Genomic DNA, 9,147 nt, shown 5'->3' with positions numbered 1-9,147 from the left:
ATCAATGTAATCCACCATATAAACAAACTGAAAATAAAATACCACATGATCATCTCCTTGGATACAGAGAAAGCATTTGATAAAATTCAACACCCATTCTTGTTTAAAGTTTTAGAGAAATCGGGGATACAAGGCACTTTCCCCAACATAATAAAGGCTATATACAGCAAGCCAATAGCCAAAATAAAAGTAAATGGTGAGATACTCAAGGAAATTCCTCTAAAATCGGGAACGAGGCAAGGCTGCCCACTCTCTCCATATCTCTTCAATATAGTACTCGAAGTTCTAGCCAGAGCAATAAGACAACAAAAGGAGATCAAGGGTATCCAAATGGGAAAGGAGGAAATCAAATTATCCCTATTTGCAGACCATATGATAGTGTACATAAGTGACCCTCAAAATTCCACCAGAGATCTCCTAAAGCTGATAAACACCTTCAGCAAATTGGCTGGATACAAAATTAACTCAAAAAAGTCTGTAGCCTTCCTATACACAAATGACAAGCTTGCAGAGGAAGAAATTAGGAAAACCACACCCTTCACATTATCCACAAGCAATATAAAATATCTAGGAGTTACCCTAACTAATCAAGTGAAGGACTTGTATGAAAAAAATTTCAAAATTCTGAAGAAAGAGATTCAAGATGACCTGAGAAGATAGTATGATCTTCCTTGCTCATGGATCCGGAGAATTAACATAGTAAAAATGGCCATCCTACCAAAAGCAATCTCCAGATTCAATGCAATCCTTATCAAAATACCTACACAATTTTTAAAGACATTGAAAGTTCAATTCTGAACTTCATATGGAAAAACAAAAAACCCAGAATAGCTAAAACAATCTTGTACAATAAAAGGTGCTCAGGAGGAATCTCCATACCTGATTTCAAACTGTACTATAAAGCAATAGCAATAGTAATTAAAACAGCAAGGTACTGGCACAGCAACAGGCTGGGTGATCAGTGGATTTGAATCGAAGACCCAGACATGAATCCACACACATATGGTCACTTGATTTTTGACAAATAAGCCGAATCCATTCAATGGAAAAAAGATAGCATCTTCAACAAATGGTGCTGGTCTAACTGGAGGTCTATGTGTAAAAAAATGAAACTGGACCCATATTTGTCACCTTGCACAAAACTCAAATCCAAGTGTATTAAAGACCTCAACATAAAACCAGAGACACTAAGCCACTTAGAGAAAAAAGTGGGAAAGAGCCTGGAACATATTGGCACAGGAGACAACTTCCTGAACAGAACACCAATGGCCCAGGCCTTAATGTCAAATATTAATAAATGGGACCGCATGAGGTTGGGAAGCTTCTGTAAGGCAGGAGACACTGTCAAGAGAACAAAGCGACAGCCTACAGACTGGGAAAAAAAATCTTCACCAACCCTACATCTGACAAAGGTCTAATATCCAAAATATATAAAGAACTCAAGAAATTAAACACCACCAAACTGAATAACACAATTGAGAAATGGGGCTTGAAACCAAACAGAGAATTCTCAACAGAGGAGTATCAAATGGCTGAGAAACACTTAAAGAAATGCTCAACCTCCTTAGTCATCAGGGAAATGCAAATCAAAACAACTCTGAGATTCCATCTTACACCTATCAGAATGGCTACGATCAAAAACTCAAGTGACACCACATGCTGGTGAGGATGTGGGGAGAGAGGAACACTCCTTCATTGCTGGTGGAAATGCAAACTAGTACAGCCACTTTGGAAATCTATCTGGTGCTATCTCAGAAAAATGGGAATAGGGCTTCCTCAAGACCCAGCTATTCCACTTTTTGGAATATACCCAGAAGATGCTCCAGCACACAACAAGAAAATTTGCTCAATCATGTTCATAGCAGCCTTATTCATAATAGCCACAACATGGAAACAGCCTAAGTGTCCCTCAGTAGAAGAGTGGATAAAGAAACTGTGGTACATATACACTATGGAATACTACTCAGGTATTAAAAACAAGGAATTCCCGAAATTTGTGGATAAATGGATTGAGCTAGAAATGATCATAATGAGTGAGTTAACCCAGAAGCAGAAAGAATCAACTGGTATATACTCACTTATATCTGCATACTAGCCCAAGGGGCATGTCCCATGAAAGCCTTCACTTACCAGGAAACTGGGACAGAGGGGAAGGCATCCTATTGGGATTCTAAATGAGAGACATATGGGAGAATAGCAAAATAAAAGGATCCAGAGGGTCCTATAAATCTACAAGTAGAAAAATATGATAGGCAGATTTGGGCCCAGGGGTCCCGCTCAAACTAAGGCACCAGCCAAGGACAATACAGGAGGTAAACTTTAAACCCCTTCCCAGATCTAGCCCATGGTCAAAATATTCTCCACAGTTGAGTGGAGAGTGTGATATGACTTTCTCACGTACTCTGGTGCCTCACATTTGACCATGTCCCCTGGAGGGGGAGACCTGGTGGCACTCAGAGGAAGGACAGCAGGTAGCCAAGTAGAGACTTGATACCCTATGAGAATATATAGGGGGAGGTAATCCCCCTCAGGAACAGTCATAGGGGAGGGGAATAATGGGAAAATGGGGGGTGGGGAGGAATGGGAGGATACAAGGGATGGGATAAACATTGAGATGTAACAAGAATAAATTAATTAAAAAAAAGAAAAAAGAAAAATTAAAAGAAAAAAAAAGGAGATAGCTCTGGCTACAGAAAAAAAAAAACCTATGCATGAGTAATTTAAGATTTTAACTAATAATTTATTACATGAAAATATTTATTATAAAACAGAATACATTATAAAGAAAAAGTTAAGAACAATAATAATAAAAGGCTATTATCCCTCCTTTGAGTCAACATTTCAATATTTAAAAGCAATCATAAAACCAGAAAATTTAAATCTGTTTAATAATTTTTCGACTACAAAAAGCAGAACCTATCAAGTTTAATTACCAGGTTCATTAAATTTTGCAATTGGAAAGACTTTTTTTGTAGCTTTTCATCTTTCAAGTTGATATAAGATTAAATGGAGATCCAGAGAAACAAAATGACCCACAGTTGTATCAGATAGTAAATTTCCTTGTTTCATGAATGACATGGACAGTCTAATGGAAAATAATAGTAGCCTTAACTCGCACTTTTATAGATTGCATGTTTCAAAAGTAATTAAATATCCATTAAAATTTCTATGAAAAAGAAATGGAAAACCAAGAAATTTATGTAGATATAAATGTCTCCATGGCTTCTAAAAAGCTCTCAGGTTAGTTCAAGTCAAAACAATTAAAAGCACAAGAAAGCAAGGAAATTTTTACAGTTTTTAGTATACTATCAAAACCAACATTTAAATTTGTAGTATACTTTAAATATTGGAAGATTAAACATATAATAATTTCTAAGCAGGTTGCTATGCTGTTAAAATTTATTTCTACTATTTCTCTAGTTATTTTATAATTGAATTTCCTCTTCCATACAATTAGAGTTGAGCTTCTTTTCATTTCTATAGGATTTCTTTCATTGTACCTTTGAAATAATAATTGTTATCATTTCCTTAAAGTTAAAAAGCCAAGACTGTGATTGTAAAGAACTGCTATACAGTAATAAACTCATAAACTAGTGGTTCTTACCTTCCTAATGCTGTTACACCTTAATACAATTCCTCAAGTTTTGTGACCTCCAACTAAAGAAAAATTATTTTTGTGTCTACTTTGTAACTGTAATTTTGCATCTATTATGAATCATAATATAAATATCTGATATACAGATTGTCTTAGGTGACCCCTTTGAGAGGATTGTTCAACTCCCAAAGGGATGACAAGAGGTCACTTTTGAGCTTTTTACTATGGTTTGAACAATAGTAAACCAAAATACAAATATGAAGAAAAAATTTAAGCAAGTTCCATGGAGGAACAGACAAAAGGAAGATTATGGAGAAACTCATTTACATTCTAAACTTAAACTTTCCTAGAAAGTGTCATTTTAGTAGGTATCACATGAATTAAACCACTATAATAAAAGTGTGACTATAATCTCCAGGAAACTGAAAAGCACATGGCCCTGATAATGCTTGATATATTGGAAATCTAAGAGAGTAATGAAGATATGAGTTAAGTAAGGCCCGCAGATCAGTTCTGAAAACCACATGGAGCTTTTCTTATTTACAGTGAACAATTTGATAAGCTGTTTTATTTTATCTTTGGAAAATTAGAATATGGAGATTTTGGCATATGCCTTTAAACACAGCACTCTGTGAGGTAGAAGCAGGTGGATCTCTGTGAGTTTGAGTCCAGCCTTCTCTGCAAATCAAGTCCAGGGAAGCCAAGGATACACAGAGAAACTCAGTCTGAAAAAGAAACAAACAAAAAATCTTTATGATGTTCAAATAAAAACAATAATATAACAACTACTAGTTGTGAGAGATTGCTTGAGTGCCTGGATGAAAATTGTATAGGAGGCTGTAGGTTGAAAGGTGTACGCTGATTGTGTTATAATTAAAGAAAGCTAAACTCAACATTGACTAAGGAAATGAAAATGAAGGACTGAGAGAAGAGTGCATAATTGAGGCCTCATATTTTTGTTCTAGACTTCATTTTATACCACATATTTGAAATTTTCAACTTTATATGTGAAAGCTGAAATGAGTAATTGAAGAAAACTTTCATGAGAGAGTTTAGTTGAGAGGTCTTTCTGAAAGAGGGAAAGCAAATCATAGAATATGAGGAAAAGGGGGGAATAGCAAGGTTAGAAAATGTTAAATGAGAGTTTGGTGGAAGGGGAAAATGGAAAGTAGAAGCCTAGGGGAAGGTCAATAACAATAAGGATATTTGAAAAAACATAAAGAAATATACCGCTATATAAAGTGACTACAATATATGATAAAACTTTTAAGGAAATGCATGCTTGCATTAATTGACAATTGTACACATAGAAGATGGAAGTATTTAAGCTAAAATGCTTGTGTCAATGATAGATTTTGAATCATTAACTAAAAAGCACAGAGGCCAACAATACAAAATAAGTGGATATGGTTGATGTTGTGAGAAACTACTGGAGAGGGCAAAAATTGGTTGTAGCCAGTCAACTGAATTCAGTCTAGTAGGACAGACTCCCTTTCTCAGTGGGATTCTCTTTTTCTGTCACATGGAACCTACAGATCCTCTAAGGATCATCATATAACGGCTGCAGGAAAATTGCAGGTCAAACCCTTTCCTGATATGAGACTGGCTCAGCAAGCAAACACCTGGGGATTCCTGGACCTCTCCGCATGCTAAGTTGATCCTAGCAAAAGGACCTTTAATTGTACTAAAATGTTTTCCCCCACCCTTATGATAATTATGGATTTTGTTTTACTCCTTGTGATAAGATCCCATGCTATTGCATGTAAATGAGGTGCTTTACTACTAAATACAGATTAATTATCCTGGCACACATAGGCTCACAGAATCAGACACATTTAGCCACAAACCCCTCCTTACTGCACAAGGTTTTTAAATCAAAAATAATGGTGGATGTCTGGATTTTAGGTTCTTAAGCCATTCCTCCATCTTGACCATCTGAAATTCCATTTATTCTGTGGAAGACTCACCACTGGATGCCCAGGGCTTGACTGATGGTCAAGGCAGTCAAGACAGCAGTGACAGAGCTGCCTTATCAGTCCCTGAAGCCTGCTCCATCACGGCCAGCTTTGTGCTGACTAACAATGAAGAACAACTGGTCCTGCAGGTTAGTGCCTGCTGGCCAGTTGCAGGTGTGTGCCCACATCCTCTTCCATGCTGAGCATGGCAGCTATAAAAAAGGCTGTAATCCTTTGGTTTCATCACAGATTTATGGAACTCTCAAATCTCCACTGTTGTCTGATACCAGCAATCTAATTCTAATAGAGCTAACTAATTGTAACTCTTTATGGAAAACCATGTCCACCTCTCCCCGTGACCCCAAGAACTTCCCCTAGCACTCAGTCCTCTCTCTAAAGTACTCTAGACATTCCTGAGAGAAACTGGAAGTAAGCAGCCCCTGGACTGACTAGTGGGAAATAGGATCCAGGCCAGTTGCTGAACACTGAATGACAATTGGTTAGTGGAGCTAGAGAGTAAGTATTTCTGAAAACATCATGTATTTAGCCACTGGATCTAAACTCAGCTTTAAACTTTCCTCACTCTCATAATGTTCTTAGCACTGAAACAGGCCATGTGGTCAGGTGGAACATAAAACCCATCAAGAGTCTTAACTTAGCTTCATATCCTGCATATGAAAATTATGATGTGTCAAGAAAAACATGCTCACTAGTAGCATGGGAACATGATTAATATAAGTGAACAATAAATGACTTTCCAATTGGATATTAGGCCTGCCACATGCAGTAAATATGTTACTGGAACTGTAAATGTGATCAAAAGCTTATATCTGTGTTGATCCCAAATTCCAGAGGAGATAGTACAATGGTTATTTTGATAAAAGGAAATGTATCTAAACTGCTTCCTAGACCTTTACTTTTATGCTCATAAACTAGTGATAATTAGGCTGGGTCAGAAAATCTTCTTTATGCAAAGGTCAATAATCAATTGAGAGATTTTGAATGACTCAAATTTCTGAAAAAAAAAGGGACTATTGAATGCACAATCAATACATACACACACACACACACATATACACAAACAAACAAACAAAACAAAACAATACACCAATCATAAGGAATGGCATGGAAGGAGCGCCTGAATTACTAAGAGGTTCACTCTAAAAGGCTATCTTACTTCTGTGTTTGGGCACTTCAATCCTGAATGCATAGGAGATGTTGACTCCAACCATAGATCTATATTAACATTAAAACAGGAAAACGAGAACAAAGGAATCTAGTTTGGAAGAATAAAATTCACAAGAGTAGAAGAAAGATAATGCAAGGTGGTAGGGGTAAATATTATCACAGTACAATCTACACTTGTGTGTAATTGTCAAAATTTTGATAGTAATTAGATTGACTTTACTTTTTTCTTTTTAAAATGCTTCATATATGGTAAGAGTATCCAGTGCAAAGTTATTTTGCTTCATTCATAGAGCACAAAGGTAATATTAGCTCCCTCATAGACACCTTATGTGGCAATGATGGAGTTCCTTTCTTTATACAAATTTATCATACATGGATTATCAATTTTTTCAAAAGACTTTCCTGGATGCATTGAAAATCACTTATGACTTTTATTCTTTGTCTTACATGATAAGTTTTTAAAAATGATTTTTAAATGTTATATTTAATTTTCATTCATGAGTAAATTGCAGTGAGATTTTATATTATTGCCTTTGTGAAAATATGATATGACCTTAGAAGCTATAAAAATGGACTATAATGGATACTGGATTTTTCCTTCATGGTAAGTAAGACTTTTGGTATCTATCATATACGGGTAGTGTATGATGGATGTACAGGAACATTTGGATGTCAAAACTTTTATTCTTTAGAATAATTACAGATATATAATCTGATGACGTGGATATCAGTTTAGGTCTAAATGTGAAGGGTGTTTATGTTTTATATTTAAGTGTCTTAAAGAAAAATTTACATACTATTTTGAATGTGCCAATGTTTTGATCATAACCACTAACTGTCAAAAATGTAAGGTTCACAGATTTAATGTCAGTTGTTACTCGAAGTTTCAAATTTGAGAGAATTCTGGAGTTCAGATTTTCAGATTTGGAATAGTTTATTCTAGGTTATTTATAGGACATTAAGAATGATTTTTCTAGAGCTCAATTCTCTTTTCCTTCTTTGCAGCTCAGGTGCCATAGCCATCACGAATTACACAGTGATAATCCAGACAGGAAAGTTCATGACAAACTGTCTACTTCAGAGGAAACAGATGGTCATAAATATCCTTCACCCTGGGAAGGCAACAGTACCAAAGGTAGAAATTTGGGAAAAGCTGGCCAAAATATGCAAAACCACACCAGATGTCATCTTTGTATTTGGATTCAGAACCCACTTTGTTGGTGGTGAGATGACTGGCTTTGGCATGATCTATGATTGTTTACATTATGCAAAGAAGAATGAGCCTAAACACAGACTTGCAAGATATGGCTATTATGAGAAGAAAAATATCTCCCCCAAACAGTGAAAGGAATGCAAGAAGAGAATGAAGGTCAAGGAGACTGTTAAGGCCAATGTGATTGCTGGCAAAGAGTGAGTCAATATTGGATACAACCAAAGAAGTAGATCTGAAGTGACTTGCTCTGCTGTGATGTGCACATTTCTAAGAGGATAAATAAACTAAAAAGCTTTTTAAGAATGAAATGATTATTAAAAGTGTGTTCAATACTAAAGTCCTAAATTTTGTTTGTTCTAGATGCTTGTTACATATTTATTAAAATATTTGATAGAATCTTCCAACAATGTTATGTTGGTGTGGGTGTTTTCTTCACAACATCTTAGATCTTTAAAATAAATATACAGAAATGCTTTTCCTTTTGAGTATCTTCTGGTAGCTCTCATCTTTCATGAAACATGTTCTATTAACTCATATTGTTAATATTCCCTAGTATAAAAGTCAGTGCCAGACATTTTCTTATATATAATATTTATATATTTATATATAATATTTACATATTATGTAAATTGTGTATTTATTTATCTCAGATTATATTTTTAATATCATGGCATGGGCAAGTTGGTTTCTATTGGTATTTTTTATTGTAAATTTTTAATATTTAATCATTGTGTAACCAGATAATGAGCCTCTGCTCCCTTCTCCCAGTACATGCTTCCCTTCTCACATTCTCCCTCTCATTCTTCCCAGTGAAGTAGGGGTCCTAAGGACAGCCAATACACCCTGGTACCTCAAGTCACATAAGACATAAGTACATCCTCTTCCACTAAGATAAAACAAGGTAGCTCACCTAGGTGAAAGTGACCCAAAGGTAGGGAACAGAGTTAGAGACAGATCCTATGCCCACTACTAGGGGACCCACATGATTAATCTAAACATCAATTACATATGTGTAAGGGGTTTAGTTCTAACCCATGAAAGCCCTTTGGTTAGGTTCAGTCTTTCTGAGCACCCTTGGGCTTAGGTTAGTTTACTTTATACAACTTCTTGTGTCCTTTACCACTCAAAATCCCTCAATCCTTCCTCATACTCTTCCACCAAAATTTCCAGAGTTTGGCCTATTATTTGGATGTGCA

At 35.8% G+C, this 9,147-nt stretch overlaps 1 pseudogene; it reads left to right on the top strand.

The window, feature by feature from the left end:
- Positions 1-7,777: 7,777 nt before the first annotated feature.
- LOC127190295 (40S ribosomal protein S24-like) lies at positions 7,778-8,152 on the top strand (annotated as a pseudogene).
- Positions 8,153-9,147: the final 995 nt, after the last annotated feature.

Source organism: Acomys russatus, chromosome 6 (genome assembly GCF_903995435.1).
Source record: "Acomys russatus chromosome 6, mAcoRus1.1, whole genome shotgun sequence".
NCBI lineage: Eukaryota > Metazoa > Chordata > Mammalia > Rodentia > Muridae > Acomys > Acomys russatus.
Note: the sequence above shows the minus strand (reverse complement) of the source record. Positions and strands in the feature narration are given on the sequence as shown.